The following is a 17,624-nucleotide window of genomic DNA, read 5'->3' on the forward strand; positions in this document are numbered from 1 at the left end:
TTTCATTATTTCTTCTAGCTGTTTCTCTTCAATTAGTGCATCAACTGTTATAGCAATATCAATGAACCAGACTTTTTTTTTCTTTTCCATAATTGTGATATCAGGCGTGTTGTGGGCCAGATGTCTGTCTGTTGGATTCAAAAGTCCCACAAAATCTTGACCTATTCATTTTCAAGAACTTTGTCAATTTGGTGTTCCCAGTAATTTTTGTTGAATTCAAATCCAAACTTCTGGCAAAGCTTCCAATATATGATTTTGGCAACTCAATCATGCCATTGTAGATAATCAGTTTGTGAGATTCTGCTGTAGCCACTGATAAGATGATCCACTGTTTTATCTGTCTCATTGCATAAGCAACATTTGTTGTTGTTACTTACATGTTGAATTTTTGCTTTCATGGAATTGGTCTGCAGGCTTGTTTTTGGGCAGCCAAAATGAACTCTTCAGTTTTAATATTTTAATCTGGTCAGTTTTAACTACTTTTTCAACTATACATTTCTCCCCATTTTTTCTTCATTGGTATCTGATAACTTGTATAGTTGTTCCAGTGAATCATTATGGTGAATATGTTACATCAATGTTTATAATCAGTTTGTGCAATCCTTTTGCATGAACTGATTATATGATATACTGTTTCTTCTGCTTCTTTGTACAACCTGCACTTTAGTCATTTGATTATTTTTTTAAAAACTCTGGCTTTGATTGCATTTGTTTGAATAGCTTGCTCTTGTGCAGCCAAAATCATGCCTTCAATTTCTTTTATTTAAATGTTCCTAATGTAAGTCGTTACCAAGTGTTATCTTTATCCATTTTCTCTGAACATTGTGTAGAAATTAACCATGTTAATGATTTTCTTTGCCAGCATTCTATTCATATTTTATTACATTATTCTGATATTCACTTTTTGTTTCCTGGACACCCAGCAAGTTCAAATTTTTAATTTTCACCAATGCTTGTTCTTATTATCTTTTAGGTAATCAGCCAATGCATCCTATATTTTTATTGTTTGACTTGAAGTCAACACCTGTCTCCTTTCTGAGAGGCAAGGAGAACATAGAATAACAAGATTAGAAGGGACTTAAAGGTCTTCTAGTCCAACCCTCTTGCTCGAGCAGACCTTATACCATTCTGGACGAATGTTTGGCCAATCTTTACATAATCTATTATGTCTAGTAATATATTATCTAATATGACTATGAGGATGCAATGTGTAGTGAATAGTCATTAGCTTTCAAACTGTCCAGTTCAATTTACCATGTTCAGTTAATCATTTCAGCAGTGTATCGTATCAGAGATATGACCTTGGATTGATGGCTTTGATAGCATTTCCAACAGTCAATTTTGACTTTAGCAATTTTCTCACTCTTTGAATGTATTCTTTACTAAACATATTTTCAATCTGATCACACTTGATGTTATCTAATCTGATGGCTCTGATAGTTTGGCCTTTTGGAATTTCAATTCCATTATTGTTCAAGATTTTACCCTCATCTATTGCTACAATAGCACATTTATCTGGCCTAAATTCATTTGCTATATACAGTATGTGCTACAAAATCCTACAGCATTTATCAATGACTGGATTTAGATTTCTGATTTTCCATAAAGCTTCAGATTATCCATATAAAACAATAATAAGATTTGGGTAGCACATTTTGCTGTTTGTAACCCAAGATTTATTTTATTCAAAATTATTGATAGTGGGATCAAAGCAATGACAAATAGTCATCCTGGAAGGTGCCTCTCCTAATGTTGCCCATAGTTTTTATTTCCAACCACCAACTCGCTTTTATTTCTTCATTATTTTTTCCATAAACATTTAACATTTTTACTGACACCAGCTGTTTCCAAGCATTTGATGATCCAGCTAGACCTTAATGAATAAAATGCCTTTTTTATAAACTATCCAGATGATAAGTAAATTGGTTTTTCATTTTTTGCAATTCTCCAAAACCATTTTATCAATCCTAAATTAATTTTTTTTGGTACCTTCCTTTTATATCCTTTCTGTTCTACGGGAAGGATATTATTTTTTTCTAAATTATCTTAGATATTGTCCGCTATTATCCCAGTGAGTAATTTAAAAATTATAGGCAAGCATGTTATCAACCTGTTGTGGACCAGCAGGATACAATTGAGCTGCTGATGGACTCGGATAGTGAGGAACCATATGAGTCTGCCAGAGAAGATGTGGAGGGTTTAGACTCAGAGCAGGGACCAGAAAGGCTGGTTGGCCATCAGGCAGCGCCTGAGGCATGGAGCAGTGGGGAGGACTCAAGGCAGTTTGTTCCTGACACCAGGCAAAGAAGGGTGGAAAAATGGAAGCAGCAGCTGCGGAGGCAGACTCAGAGATGATAATTAAGCCCAGGTGGTTGTGGCTTGGCCCCTCCCAAGAGAGTATATAAGTAAAGAAGTGAGGAGGAGTCATTTACAAGACACAGCCATTTGAAACTGTATTGGAATACTCTGTCTGTCGTGTATCTATGTTTGTTGGATTTTCAACTAGTCTTGCATGTGAGTCATGTCTGGGCCTTCAGCCAAAGGAGTTGATAAAGCCGTGATTAAAGAGTGGCAAACAGCCAAGCCTGTGTGTGGGTGATTTGCAGGTCAGATGGGAGATCAGAACATCAACCTATCATTTGGGAGTAATTAAAGAGAATGTTTGAACATTGGAAAAGAATTTATCCGGATTCAACTATAACTGCACTATGATTAACAGACCAAAGGAGATTCATTCCCAGAAATAAAAAAAATATTCAGTGATATAGAACTGAAAGAGTTTCAGAAAAATTGTAAAAATGAAAGACAACAACAGTAGACCAGTAGAAGAAACAAAAATGCTGATATAAACTACAGAAATGACAACTTAGAATAAATAATAAGAGAGCCAATAAAGGCCATCCGTGAAAAAAATCTATGAGCTGAACTCCTACCATTTCACTGGGTCTTTTTGAATCAGATACGGTTTGCCTCTCACTGATGTTTCCGTTATGCAATTCTTCATTAAGCTTTTTAGCTATAGTTGGATGTAAACTAGTCGATCTTTGGATGAGCCAAAAGCCATCCAATTGTTCCTTTTCAGGAGGTGTCCAGTTTTAGTCATTCTTGATCATTTTAGCCATTTCTGTTGTTATAATTAACATTTTCATTTGATTTTTATTAAATTTATCTTCAATTCCAGCATTTTTCTTTATGGAACTTTGAGTTTCCCATAGATCTTTCCAAAATTAGACTGTCTCCTCTTTGTTTCATTTTCTATTTCAAAATTTCCATTATACTTAGATCATCTCTAGTCTGATTGAAATAGCTGATTTTGCTTAAAATGGATTATATGTGCCTTATAGCATTTAATTTTCCCCACTTTTGCAGTTATTTATTGTGTTATGCTTTCCAAAGCTTCTTTAATTTTTCTGGTGCTAAGCTAATATAAATTTTTACTTAGGTTTGTCTTGATTCTTACATTGTTCAATTTTTTTTTCACTTTCATGTTTTTTTTTTAAATTACTTGTATCTGGGTTATTGTTGTTTTTTAAATCTTGGCCTCCAGTCAGAACTTCTACTTTGGGATTGTATATGATTTTGTTTTAATTTTCATGCCCACCAGTGTTGTAATATAGGCAAGATGATTGATCTGTTCAATAGCTTTTATTTTAACCTTTGTAACTACTTTATTCACATCTTTCATTATTGATGCCAGGTCTTTTGGGGGTGCTACTTTGAATGCTGGCAGTTTTTGTCTTTCTGCTATTCTGCAGATGCTGTAATTTTTTTTTAAAAAAATACTTCTAGGTAGGAGTTCAGCTCATAGATTTTTTTTCACGGATGGCCTTTATTGGCTCTCTTATAATTTATTCTAAATTGTCATTTCTGTAGTTTATATCAGCTTTTTCTTAGATACTTGAAATTTTTGTTTCTTCTACTGGTCTATTGTTGTTTACTTGTCTTTCATTTTCACAATTTTTCTGAACCTCTTTCAGTTCTATATCCCTGAATATTTTTTTTATTTCTGGGAATGAATCTCCTTTGGTCTGTTAATCATAGTGCAGTGTTAGTTGAATCTGGATATATTCTTTTCCAATGTTCAAACATTCTCTTTAATTACTCCCACTTTCTTGGTTCTGATGTATAAGAGTAGGCCATAATGGTGCAATTTTCCAACACAGAATACTTTTGTTGGGTTGTTCTTCCAGTAATTTTACATTTAGTCTGGTTCAGAGGTGGGTTGCTGCTGGCATTACCGCTGGTTCGGTGAGCACATATATTTTGCAAAAAAATAATAATATGTGCAATGAAAATTGTTTTGCGCATGCGCAGAACTGAAAATTAAGATAGTGACCCCTTAGGAGAACCAGTTCAAGTGCATGGCAGGCCTGGGTCACTGTCGGTTCCAGTGACCCAGGCTGCCAAACCACTAGCAGTTCAGCTGAACCGGTCTGAACCAGTAGGAACCCACCATTTGTCTTGTTCCTCCACTAAGATATGTCTGATATGCAATAAGCTGATGCCAGCATAGTTCTTAATCACAACAAGATGTTTTTGTTGTTTTTGTTGTTACTACTACTATTATTTTTATTATTAGTATTATTTTATTCATTAAACATGAAATTCAGTCAACTGAGCATTTAAAAATGTATCACAAATATCATTGACTGGCACTGATGGCTAATACGGGTTGTTGCCAGCTTCCTAGGTATTGACCAAGTATCTTCTTAAAATGTATGATGTTCTGAGTAGCTCAGCTTTTTGTAGTTCTACAGGTGTTATTGCAGGAAGCTGCAATTTCTTGATATATTTCATAAAATTCTTGGACATGGTGCCCCAATGATGATGATGATGATGATGATCATCATCATCATCATCATCATTAATATTACTTTTGAGATGTTTTGAATTATTTTTAAAATAGGGCAGGTAAATAGTTTTTATTAATTAAATATCTGAGAGAAACAGATTTTGAGCAATTCCATTTTTTTAAGAAGAGTTAAAAATATCTTTACAATATAATTTTATTTTGCTGACATGATATGTAAATAATTTTCCACTGCTCCTCTCTATGATTTAAAAAAAAAATATTTTAAACACATAAACACATCAACAAAAACAAACACATGACTTAAAACAACATAGGAACAAGAAGTTCCATCATATATCATACAGCAGTTCCGTATCGGTTTCTTTACAATTAGTGTTTTCCCTTCTATACATTTCTATCTTGCATTCATGGTCTCCTTATTCGTTATCCATTTTTATGTACAATTCTATATTTATTTATACTTAGCTATTTATAACAAAATATTGTTTACCTATATTGTGTTTTATATTCTTACTGTCATTTATTCTCCTACATACAATTATAGGTATACATTCACATAGTTATTCTTTTTCTTTGCCATTCTTATACTTTTGTTATTCCATTTAAAAGATTATAATATACAGTTTGAGTTGTTTTGTTTACCATCCCTAGCGCCTGTTGTAACACCACCTTATTTTCCCTTTCTTTTATGATTTTTTTAAGCTTCCCATCTATTCAAAATATACTGGTGATCTCCTCCAGACATGGTCTTTGTTCCAATTGTCCCATTAACAATTGAAATTCATCACTCTTTTGGCGATGCTTAAGAGATCGTCATTTTAGAGACTAGGCTATCTTGGGAGCATTCCTGATTTACAGGATATAGAGTTGTGACCATGGTGAAGAGCTGAAATAATAAGTTGCATGGTCCTACTTGGGCACAAGCAGAGGTTGTACTCATATGGAGAATAAAATGAACAGAGCTCAAATAAAATTAGGTTAAGGTTATATGCAACAATATGCAAAACAGTACTTCAGAAGATTTCTCAAACTCTCTGAGGGTTCCAGATATTACTTTGTCTGAATCAAACACAGTTTAATTACAGTCTGCAATATCCCTCAGAATATACTATGTTGGTTGAGATGGCTCTGAGATCAGCAAGGCCGAACATCAGAGATGGGTTCCTACCAGTTCGCACCTATTCGGTAGGTGCGAACAGGTAGGAACCGGTTAGAAGATGTTCCACCAGTGGACCCGAAAAGCAGGGCACACCTACAGAAGAGGTTCCAAAATTTTTTGAAACCCACCACTGGCCCTTGGATATGATTATTCTACACTATCATGCTCATATTTATAAAATTCAGTGCCTCTGTGAAAGGTAAGGATGACTACTGCGTTTGTGGTGCAATCAGAACATTCCATGTGTTGAAGTTGTTTTAATGCAAACCAAAGATGCCTTTTAAAAAACAAGTTTACATCATATTCTTATGCATGCCAGTGCTGTGTGTGAGGTAATTTAAGATGGTTCTGACAAGTGTCGTCGGCATCTTCATATTCGGTCACATGGGCGGCAAGCCACTCCCATCCGGTCACATGGGCAGCAAGCCACTCCCACAAAGGAGGCCACACCCACAGAGTAGGTTCGAACAATTTTTGAAACCCACCACTGCTGAACATTCACCTGAACATTCAGGCTTAGATTGCCTCACTCTGTGTAACAATGATATATATACTCTTCCCTGATGCCATTTAATCCGTAATTTAAAAACAAAATATTGAAGCTCACACAAACTACTCCTAAATTGCATGCCATTACTTAACTATGCCAAACGTTATCCCTGGCCACAATTTAATTATCCAGAAAACCCAAGGCAAAAGCAGTCATTGAAGGTCACCAATACAATGAGAGCTTTGAAAGCAAAGCTAGTGAAGAGGAAAAATTGTATATAAGACCCAATGGATGGAAATTCTGAGATTGTCTAAAAGACAAAGAAAGACATCCAGAAGCCTAAGGGCATAAACAACTTTATAAATATGTATTAATTTTTTAAAAGTGACACAGTGTCTTTTGTATGTATCTAGGTAGAGTTATTGACCTTAATACAGCTAGGCGGGGATAGGGAATAAAAATACTTCCAGAATGCATGAATTACAGACAGAATTGAGTAGCTACATAAAATAAGTTCCTGGAGCTCAAATATATAATCATTTTAAAAGAAAAAATAATTTTTGTAATAATTTTTATTCAAAGCTTTAATTATGAAAATAAAAGATAATGTAAACTAGAAAATAAAAATGAGCAAAAAGAAAAGAGTAAAGGAAAAGGGAAAAAACCTCTAAGAAGGCAACTTCCCACGCTTATCACAAGTATAAACAATTTCATAATCTCTTCACCTCCTTTTAATTAACATATAAAATGCTTTATTCCAAAACTCATCTCTTAAGTATAGGCAAATCCAATAAGTAATATCTTCTTCCAGCCTGGTGTTAGCAAAAAGCCCAAACAGAACCCTAAAGTAATAACATTAATTAACATATGTAAAACCCAACTTCCCATACTCAATTCTTAGCTGCAAGCAAAACCATATTTAAAAGACATAATTTTGTCCTGGTACCATAATATAAACAAAAACTAAAATAATATGACAAAGAGGAACCATTTCTCTCTCTCTCTTTTTCAAAAAAAGAAAAAAAGCTGACAAATATCCCTTACTTTAGATAGTTGTTGTTGTTAGTTGTAAGTTGTGTCTGACCCATCGCAACCCCATGGATAATGTTCCTCCAAGCCTTCCTATCCTCTTCCATCTTCTGGAGTTCATTTAAGCTCATGCCAACTGCTTCACTAACTCCATCCAACCACCTCATTCTCTGTCGTCCCCTTCTTGTTTTGCCCTCAATCTTTCCCAGCATTAGGCTCTTCTCCAGTGAGTGCTTCCTTCTCATTAAGTGGCCAAAGTATTTGAGTTTCATCTTTAGGATCTGGCCTTCTAAAGAGCAGTCAGGGTTGATCTCCTCTAGGACTAACCAATTGGATCACCTTGCAGTCCAAGGGACTCGCAGGAGTCTTCTCCAGCACCATAGTTCAAAGGCCTCAATTCTTTGACGCTCAGCCTTTCTTATGGTTGAATTTTCACAGCCATACATTGCAACATAGCCTTGACTATATGCACTTTTGTTGGCAGGGTGATGTCTCTTCTTTTTAGTATGCTATCTAGATTTGCCTTAGCTTTCCTCTCCAGGAGCAAGCGTCTTTTAATTTCTTGTCTGCAGTCTTACTTTAGATTAATTGTAGGGAAAAAAGCTTAGATGCTATGTTAACTAGAAACAAACTCAATATGCAACATTTTTCCATTATAAATGCCCACAGTTCTTTGCTTTAAATAAAACTTTTTTAAATTAAAAAAAGGTAAGTTAAATACTGAGCCAGTTTACATGCTGTCAAAATATTTAAAATAATTGTAGGGGAAATAGCTTAAACACCATAGTAAATGTAAGCAAATTCAATACATAGCAGTATTTTTCTAGTCCACTTATCAACAAATCCAAAAGGAACCATTCAAAATATCATGTTCCATTTTAATGCAGGTCAAATAATCCAACTTTTTGTTCCTTCATTTTACAAAAAACAATCTTGATCTTTAATCCATTCAGATAGTTATTGGTCCTTGTCAGAAATTTCTTCACTACATTAAACAGCCACTTTTGTAAGTCTAGCAAAATGAAATTCTTCCAATCATTCTCTGAGATTGTCATCCTTATTTCCTTCTTAATTTGAAAGCCTCATCCATTTTTTTTTATTTGATGACAAATTCACATTCTTGGCCATGTTATTTTCAGGTATTGGAAAATCTTCTTCTGGGAACAGAGTGATATCAGGAACAGCTGATATTGCTGATTCCCAGTGCAGTTCTCAATGTGGTTCCCAGTGCAATTCCTCAAATATATCCCTGAATGGGATTATAAATTATTTGTCCTGTTATCTCTCCAATATGAAAAACAGTATTTACCATAAATATGCATTTATTTGTTAAGATTAATTTCAATGACTTAATGTTCAAAAACAAATACTCCAATGTTTTCTGAGCTCTTTGTATGTTTACAATTTTTATATCCCAAATATTATCTTGCTTCCTATTTTAAATTCTTAAAAATTATAAGGCTACAGCTACATTTTCTTATATTAAAGATTAAAAGCCACTCCTCTGGTGTTTACAGTCTTGTCTTTCTTTCTTTGCAGGTGACAAGAAGTCTAACTTCTTTGAAGCATTTAAATGGGCAATTTCGGAAGATGGCTAGCAAGAAAAGTGTGAAGTTAGTGTCCTCTAAAAAGACTCCATTTGCAGTTGAAGCAATTATGGCACATTCTGTTTCTCCCACCTCCAGAGACTAGTGCCCTGCAGTTTCTTCATGAGTAGCAACCATAAGTAGTGGTGGGATACCAGTTTCGGGGGTGTGGCTTGGTGGGCATGGGTTGGCTGGGCGTGGCAGGGGAAGGATACTGTAAAATCTCCATTCCCTCCCTACTCCAGGAGAAGGTACTGCAAAATCCCCATTTCCTCCTGATCAGTTGGGACTCGGGAGGCAGATAATAGATGGGGGCGGGGCCAGTCAGAGGTGGTATTTACTGGTTCTCCGAACTACTTAAAAATTATGCTACAGGTTTTCTAGAACTTGTCAGAACCTGCTGAATACCACCTCTGACCATAAGGACAACAGATTGGAAGATCTCACTTCCTCTCTTTATCCAGAGAAGGTTGAAGAGAACAATCTACTTCAGAGCTGTCAAACCTGTGGCCTGAAGGCTGGATGCATCAATGGCTGGCCACACCCACCCCTGGTTTAGTGAAGGGGGGAGTCCTGATACAGCATGTGATGCTGCCATGATGATATCAGTTTGACATCCCTGGATCTACTTGATATACTTATCAGCTCCCTATTTTTTGCTGCAAACTTTTCATGACGTTATCTTCAGTTTCCCATCTTCCTCAGAAGGGCAGCCAGAGACAAATTAAAATTGAAATAGTGATATGCACCTACCCCATCACTTCCAAGGTAGGTTTTAAATCTATATTGTGATGAATCAGTGAAACTGATCAATTAAAAAAGGGAAAAAATAACATAACAAAATGTCTATCTTACTTATCTCTGCATAGACGTAAGTGATTCTCATGGCAGTCTTATCTCTGTGAACAGCTACATTCTCTTGAACTGAACTGCTAGCCAAGTAATAGGTAGAGCCAAAATTAAATACGGTTGAGGTTATATATCTCCCTTTACACACCGGCATGCTTTTCTCCTCAAAAGAGGCTGCCAAGGAACAATCCATTTTCTGTCCACTGGTTAGAATTATTTGCTTTCTTGGAGTGTTATTGAAGTGAAAATAGTGGTTCCATAGAACAAAGCTGAGGCCTACAAGTTCCCCTTAGCCTTCCTCCTACATTATGAGAAACATGTCTCCTAAACTCTCTGTCTCTTTCTCTGCCCATTTTGTTTTTTCTTCAGATAGTCAAGACAGCCTTTAACCCTCTGACTTCCCATTTCTCCTAAAAATAGAAATAGTGATAGAAATCTATAGAAAGTGGTCTATTTCTTAAAAAATGTGACCATCCCAAAGTCATGCCTGAAGATGTACTTGAACCTAACCCAATCCATCAATTTAACCAGTGTAGTGAATGGAGATTTATATTCATAAATGAATACATGTTACCTTCAGCAGGGAAATAGTAATATCTGCCATGCAGTCTTGTGTTGTGTAAAATAATGAATAGGTCTCCAGATTGCTTACCAGATTGAGACATTACTAGCTTATTGCATTGGCATCCTTCAGTCTCAAAAGACTGTGGTACCATGCTCTGGAAAGAGGTCAAAGCTGGAGTGTCCTCTCCAGCATGAGGCCTGGGTAGATTAATATGGAGGATAGACTGTTACCCAAGCAGCAGATCCCCCGTCTCCACGTCACTGAAATAGTATAATGGAACAGAAGTTACCAGAACTTGGTTGTACACAGTCATGAACTGCTTCTGGGACTCGGGCTCCAGATTTTGCCCTGAGGTTGACTCCTGAAGCCTTTTCCAGTAGTGGATATAGCCACAAGGCAGTGGAGGTTTGTAATCAGAGTTTCCCTTCTCCCAGAAGATGCTTCTGCTGCTTTATCTGCTGTTGGGACAGAGAGCCCTCTTCCACCTTCAAAACATTGACTGTCTTGTCCTGTAACCCTGGAAAGGAGCCCCTCTGAGATGCTACCAGCTGGGCCAGCTGGACCAAGGTTTTTTAAGGAGGTGTTACTCCTCCATCTAAAACCTTTTGTCTGGCTTGTCCCAGGCAGAGCCTGGCTTCCCAAACTATGAACCAAAGAATCAGAGGGCCAAAAAGGATCTTGAAAGTCTTTTAGCCCAACTCCCTGCTTAAAGCAAGAATCCTTACATCATCATGGCCAAATGGTTGTCCAGTCTATTTTTGAAAACCTCCAGTGATTTGATTATATTAGTTGAACTTTACTTGAATGGAAGGGATTTTATAGGAAGTGAACAGGTTCCACTTTCCTGGGGAAAGTCATTTTGCTGCTGCTGACACTGAGTCATCTCTGAGTTGACTTATATTTTCTCTGCTGTTGCTGAGGAGTTACAGCAAGGGCATCTGGGATGAGGAATGATATTGCCGCAAGCAATTGCTGCCAACACCTGAACGGCAACGTGGCTGGCCTTTTTGGCATGCCTGAATTTGCAAGTGTTTTTCACCTTGACCAAACATGTCAGCTCATCAAGTCAATGTGAGCTGAGTGACTGCATGCAAAGAAATGGGCTCCGGAATTACTGGTCCTCTTGTTCTCCCATTGGCTGATCTACATTCAGGTTTGCTGCTATTGCTGCTGCTTCCTCTTATAATGAATGATGAGAAAGAAACAAAGCCAAAAAATTCTGGTTGTCCTTATATTTGAGGCAGAGACAAAAAGTGGTATGGTCTGTCTTCTCTAAGACATTCTCAAGGACTTGGCTATGCAAGGAAATATTCAGCACCCACCACTGATCATCATTGTCATCAATATTTAGGTCAGGACAAGTGTTACAGATATACAGAATTATCATCATTCCAATATTAAGACTAAGTATAGAATAACAGATTAATAGAAACTTAATAGGGGTTATTTAGCAATAGCAATAGCAGTTAGAGTTATATACCACTTCATAGGGCTTTCAGCCCGCTCTAAGTGGTTTACAGTGTCAGCATATTGCCCCCACAGTCTGGGTCCTCATTTCACCCACCTTGGAAGGATGGAAGGCTGAGTCAACCTTGAGCCGGTGAGATTTGAACCGCTGAACTGCAGATAACAGTCAGCTGAAGTGGCCTGCAGTACTGCACCCTAACAACTGCGCCACCTCAGTTCTTCTTTATAATGCTAAGATGAAACCTTAACATCTGTACTAACTATTGTTATTAAAACAATGATTAGTATTGCTATTAAAACTGTAAAGACTATAATATGGTAATACAGTATATTGTGCATATATTATATAGTGTACAGCTAATAAAATCTAAGGAGCATAAATAAAACAAAAATAGTCTAAAATTGACTGATCATTATTATATATTATCTTTTAACTATATTAACTAAGTAAGAAATGCATTGCTACCATAAATAGCTAGCTGGGGAATAAGAAGTTAAGATATAGAACAATAAATTAATAGCAACAAATTTCACCATTTTAATACTAAAGTGTAATTCTAATAGTTGTATCTAGCATCGTTATGAAATTACTGTGATAGCATAGATGAGAAAACAAAAATGAAACAAATTTAATAGTCTGATTAAACAATCTAGAGTGTAATTTTAATATACTAATAGTAACATACAGATTTGGTCGTTTTTTTTAAAAAAAAATAGGCCAAAATCAAAGGTGTATTCAATGAAATGTTAGAATAAAAAGTCAAGTTAAATCTAAGTGTACATATCTACTTTTATATCACTTAAGATGCCATTTATTTCTTTATAGCCATTGCTCCATGAACAATTTTTGTCATCTTATAACAGTGGTGGGATTCGAAGTATTTTACTACTGGTTTTGTGGGCATGGCTTGATGGGCATGGTGTGGCTTGGTGGGTATGTCAGGAGAAGGATTTTGGTAAAACCTCCATTCCTTCCCCACTCCAAGGGAAGGTTACTGCAGAGGCTATATTTACCGGTTCTCTGAACTACTCAAAATTTCTGCTACCGGTTCTCTAGAACTGGTCAGAACTTGCTGAATACAACCTCTGTTTTATAGGGAACAAGATAAAAGTTGATATAATGGTATTTGCTTTACCTGGATATTTGCTATGAATTGTCACAAATAAATATTGGTTGTTCCTGCAGAAAGACCAATACAGTAATGTGTGTTTGCCACTGTCTGAGCAGATACAAAAAGGGATTTATCAGATGGGAAACAAGCATACTTTTCCCATTATTTGCGGAAACACAAATAAAACATTTATTTATTTGCGGAAAATAAAACATTTAAAACGAGAAACCTGAATGTGTAGGATTTTATCATCCATAAAACTACTAAAAGATATTATGCTTCAATTACCACGAAACCAAACCATCCTTGACAGACATGTGATAGAGCATAGCCCAGTTGTATTTTGGCAAAGGTGCCATTGGAATAAGTTTGATTCAGTAAGGACAAAGAGACCTGGCTTTTTGTAGAATCTACCAAAATAACTTTGCCTATTATGCAAAGTGAAGTCATGCAAGACATCCAGTGAAATAATAATACATTTTCCCCTTTTCTTAAGAAAAAAAAAACATAAAAATCATTTTCTCTCCTAGTTCATCTCTACCATTATTTAATAATTTTGCTTTTTTGACAATATCAAATAATTTTAACTTTTTCTATTGAATTCGCGGCTTCTTGTAATACACATCTGATGTTTTAGAATACCTTTTGTAAAACGATCCCTTTAAATGACCCCAAGCCATTTATTTCTATTTTGAAATCCATGCAAAAGTTTTTGAGGCATATGCCTTGCCATTGTGTCAGATAGTTACAGATTTTAAAGTTGTAAGTGTCGGAAGCACATTGTGATAAAGCAGAACACATTCTCCCTAATCTGCTTTTGTACTAGCCTTTGGTATTGCTTCTGTTCATCTAGAACTCATGCAAAATATAACAATGAAGTATTATCTTTAAAATCTTGCTGTAAAATTAATTATATGCTTTTAAGATAAAAGCGCTGAACTTCAGCTCGATCCTTTCCAAGCAGGTGTTCTGCTTTGATAAATACATAAATGTCAAAATAGCAACAATTTCACAAATATTATCCTCATTTAATCCAAGCCCATAGAAACTCTGGCTCTTTGGTTATGGCTGTGCAAAAACTCTGCTCAGGTAATTTGATTTAAATAAGTTTCACCTCAACTTGCAAGATTTTTTTGTCTTTTAAGGGTGGAGTCAGGGCAACTGAATGGAGCTGAGTGTTTATTGGCCAGATGCCCTTCCTGTTGCCAATGCAGAGTTCACAGCACATATTGACTCATTGTGCCCAGAGAGAAAAATATCTGTCACTACCTAGGATTGAACTCACAGCCTCCTGATTGTGAGGCAAGAGCTCCACTTCTAGGCCATTGCATCAGTCCTCTTAATGTAGCATTATAAAGGAGAATTAGATTATTTGGCCATATTTCGTGTCTAGTCTATTTAGTAAGACTGATAAGAGGGCCAGTGTCTCAGTGGCTTAATGATGCCGAAGATCATCTTTGCTCCAGCGGTTTGAGGCTTAACACCATGTGGCAGAGTGTCTTGGCTTCTGCCCACCGAGCAGTTCGAAAGCATGCTATATGCAAGTAGTCAAATAAGTATCAGTTTGGTGGGAAGATGAGTTCACTTCATGCAGACAGTCAGATCCCTGCTGGCGCTGAACCTTCCTGGATGTGACGCCCATTTGAGAGGGAAGGTCCTGGATGATGTTGCGGGAAAGTTACTTGTTTTTCTTTCTGGTGCATCTTGGAAAGCATGTTGGCAGTCTTAGGCAGCCAAACCACTATTTTGTATTAATGTAGTAGTCATGGGCTAACGTAACATCACCATTCACTAAATAAATAAAAAAAAGTAAGGCTGATATTTAGAAAGAAACCACTCAACTCCATTTGGTTGAAATTAAGTGTACTTTTACTAATTACAAACGAATAGTAGCAAAGCAAAGCTGAGTCTGGTTAATTAGGCATGAAAGCAATGAATATCATGTATAGTTCAATCCCCTCCCCTTGGCTTCCCAGTCCATAGTCCAATAATAATCCCCCCCAACTGTCAGGTGGGAGGTATCTTCAAAAAACCTCATCAGGGTGGAATGCTGGACAGTTAACCTTGGCGGGAAACTCCCTTCCTCCACATGCACAATGAGATGGTCAGGACAGCTTCTAGAATATTCCTCCAGCACATAATGATTCCCCTCCCAAAAACCATGCCCCCCTCCCCGTTTCAATGGCAGCCGAAGCAGCAGCAAGGCAGAGGCTGACAATATTACTGTAGTTAAGGTGCCAGAATAATACCAGAGAAATCCAGATAAACCATGCAATAACCATGGAGATTGATGAAGTAATTTGGGGCCAGTCTCTTTCTAAAATAAGAATAGGATGCCATATGTACCTGACTTAAAATCCTGCACAAAACATTTGACATAATTTCTGTCTGTGTGTTCCTTCAATTCAGTCTTCTTGGCAGGATTTTGGAAGTGGTTTGCCTTTAGTGTCTTCCTGGAGCTGAGAGAGAAAGACTGGCCCAGGGCCATCTAGTTGGCTAAGACAGGAATAAAACTCACAGTGTCCAGGTTTGAAGTGTTCCTGGAAACAACTCTTTCTAAAAGATCCAAACTAATCTATAGAATTTTTTTTCTTTTGCATTTATTTTATGTTCAGTCTATTATCATTAACTATAGATATTGTACATCTCCCTGTAGAGTTCTGAGGAAGATAGCAGTATTCATGTTCTCCCAGCAGTATGCCAACTTCTTTTTGCCAGAGGAAAGATTGGTTGAAATGACTGAGATTTCTAGTCAATGCAGTTGAGCAATTTTGCCTCTGAGTGCTTTTGTACCAATTTATCACGATTACAATCCTGAAGCTAAATTGTTTTTATTGTTATTATTCCTTCTTGTTCTCTCTCTCTCCCTCTCTCTCTCTCTTTCTCTCTCTCTCGTCTTTGTTTGGGTCCAACTCATTTAGGCTCTCCTTGTAAAATTAAATCCATGTGAAACTCTCCAGAGCAAAAGCAAACTCTGCTGCCAGCCATTGCATTTTGGCTTTCCAAAATTCGTGGTGGCAACAATTGCTGTCCACCTCGGCTCACATGAATTGCCTTTGCTCATGCTTTCCCTTTGATCAAACATGTCAACCCTTTAATTCATGCATAATCAGCAGTGGTGTTTCTGCCAAACCATCTTGTTTTATCATCATTTACATCTGCTGCCATTCTCGTATCACACGAGTACAATCTGTTGGGCCACACACAGTTCTCTAGTGGCTTAGTGGCATGACAAGAAAACATTTTGGTTAGGAATACAATGCCACCTTTCCTTATCTAATTTCTGTCTTTCCGAGCTTTTTTTCTAACTCACAGTATTATTTTATTTATTTTATTAGATTTATATGCCACTCATTTGTATATTAAGGACTATGAGATTCATATTGCAGAGTATTTAGCAACGAATTAAATATTCTGCATTTAAGATAATCTTATAGATAATCTTAGTTGTGGACCAGAGGTGGTATTCAGCAGGTTCTGACCGGTTCTGGAGAACAGGTAGTGAAAATTTTGAGTAGTTTGGAGAACCGGTAAATAACACCTCTGACTGTCGCCGCCCCATCTATTCTCTGCCTCTCGAGTCCCGGCTGATTGGGAGGAAATGGGTATTTTGCAGTAACATTCCCCTGGAGTGGGGAGGGAATGGAGATTTTACAGTATCCTTCCCCTGCCATACCCACCAAGCCATGCCCACCAAGCCACGCTCACCCACAGAACCAGTAGTACAAAATTTTGAATACCACCACTGTTGAGGACCCTTGAGTTATAGAAATGACCCTTGAGTTGTAGAAGTGTCATCATTTTTAGTGAGTCTACTGGAGGAAATCCTAGGTTTCTGAAACTTGCCTCTATAAGCATATTTTGATGTTAGATTTGTTTTGTATGTATGCAAATATCTTGTATTATTGTTGATGATATAACTATGGCAGGTAAGCAGAATTATATATCTTGACTAAGCCAGGCTGCTAAATAGTCATGGTCTGAAGGCTTTTTACTTCCCTGTAGAGAGATAGATAGATAGATGATAGGTAGGTAGGTAGGTAGGTAGGTAGGTAGGTAGGTAGGTAGGTCGGTGGGTGGGTGGGTGGGCGGGCGGGCGGGTGGGTAGGTAGGTAGGTAGGGGGAGAGAGAGAGAGAGAGAGAGAGAGAGAGAAAGATAGATAGATAGATAGATGATAGATAGATAGATAGATAGATAGATAGATAGATAGATAGATAGATAGATGATAGATAGATAGAGCTGAAGGTTCTAGCAAATGAATCCTTAATCTCATTGCAAAATGAATATTTTTTTAAATTAAAGGTGAAACTCCTTTTTATTTTTTAGTCTGACCAAGACTACAGAATATTGGAGTAATTATTTATCTCCAGAGTGGCTGGTTATTGGGACCAGAATTGGAATGACAGCAGAAAGCAGAAGGCACTCTTTGAATGGTCCAAGATACAGAGATAATCTGAGAGTGATTGACCTAGTAGAGGCAAGACACAGAGCCCATTCATTATAGCTAGCTGGAAAAAGGTAATATCAAAATTAGATATTCTATCAACACAACA

The sequence above is a fragment of the Thamnophis elegans genome, chromosome 7, assembly GCF_009769535.1.
Source record: "Thamnophis elegans isolate rThaEle1 chromosome 7, rThaEle1.pri, whole genome shotgun sequence".
In the NCBI taxonomy this organism is placed as follows: Eukaryota; Metazoa; Chordata; class Lepidosauria; order Squamata; family Colubridae; genus Thamnophis; species Thamnophis elegans.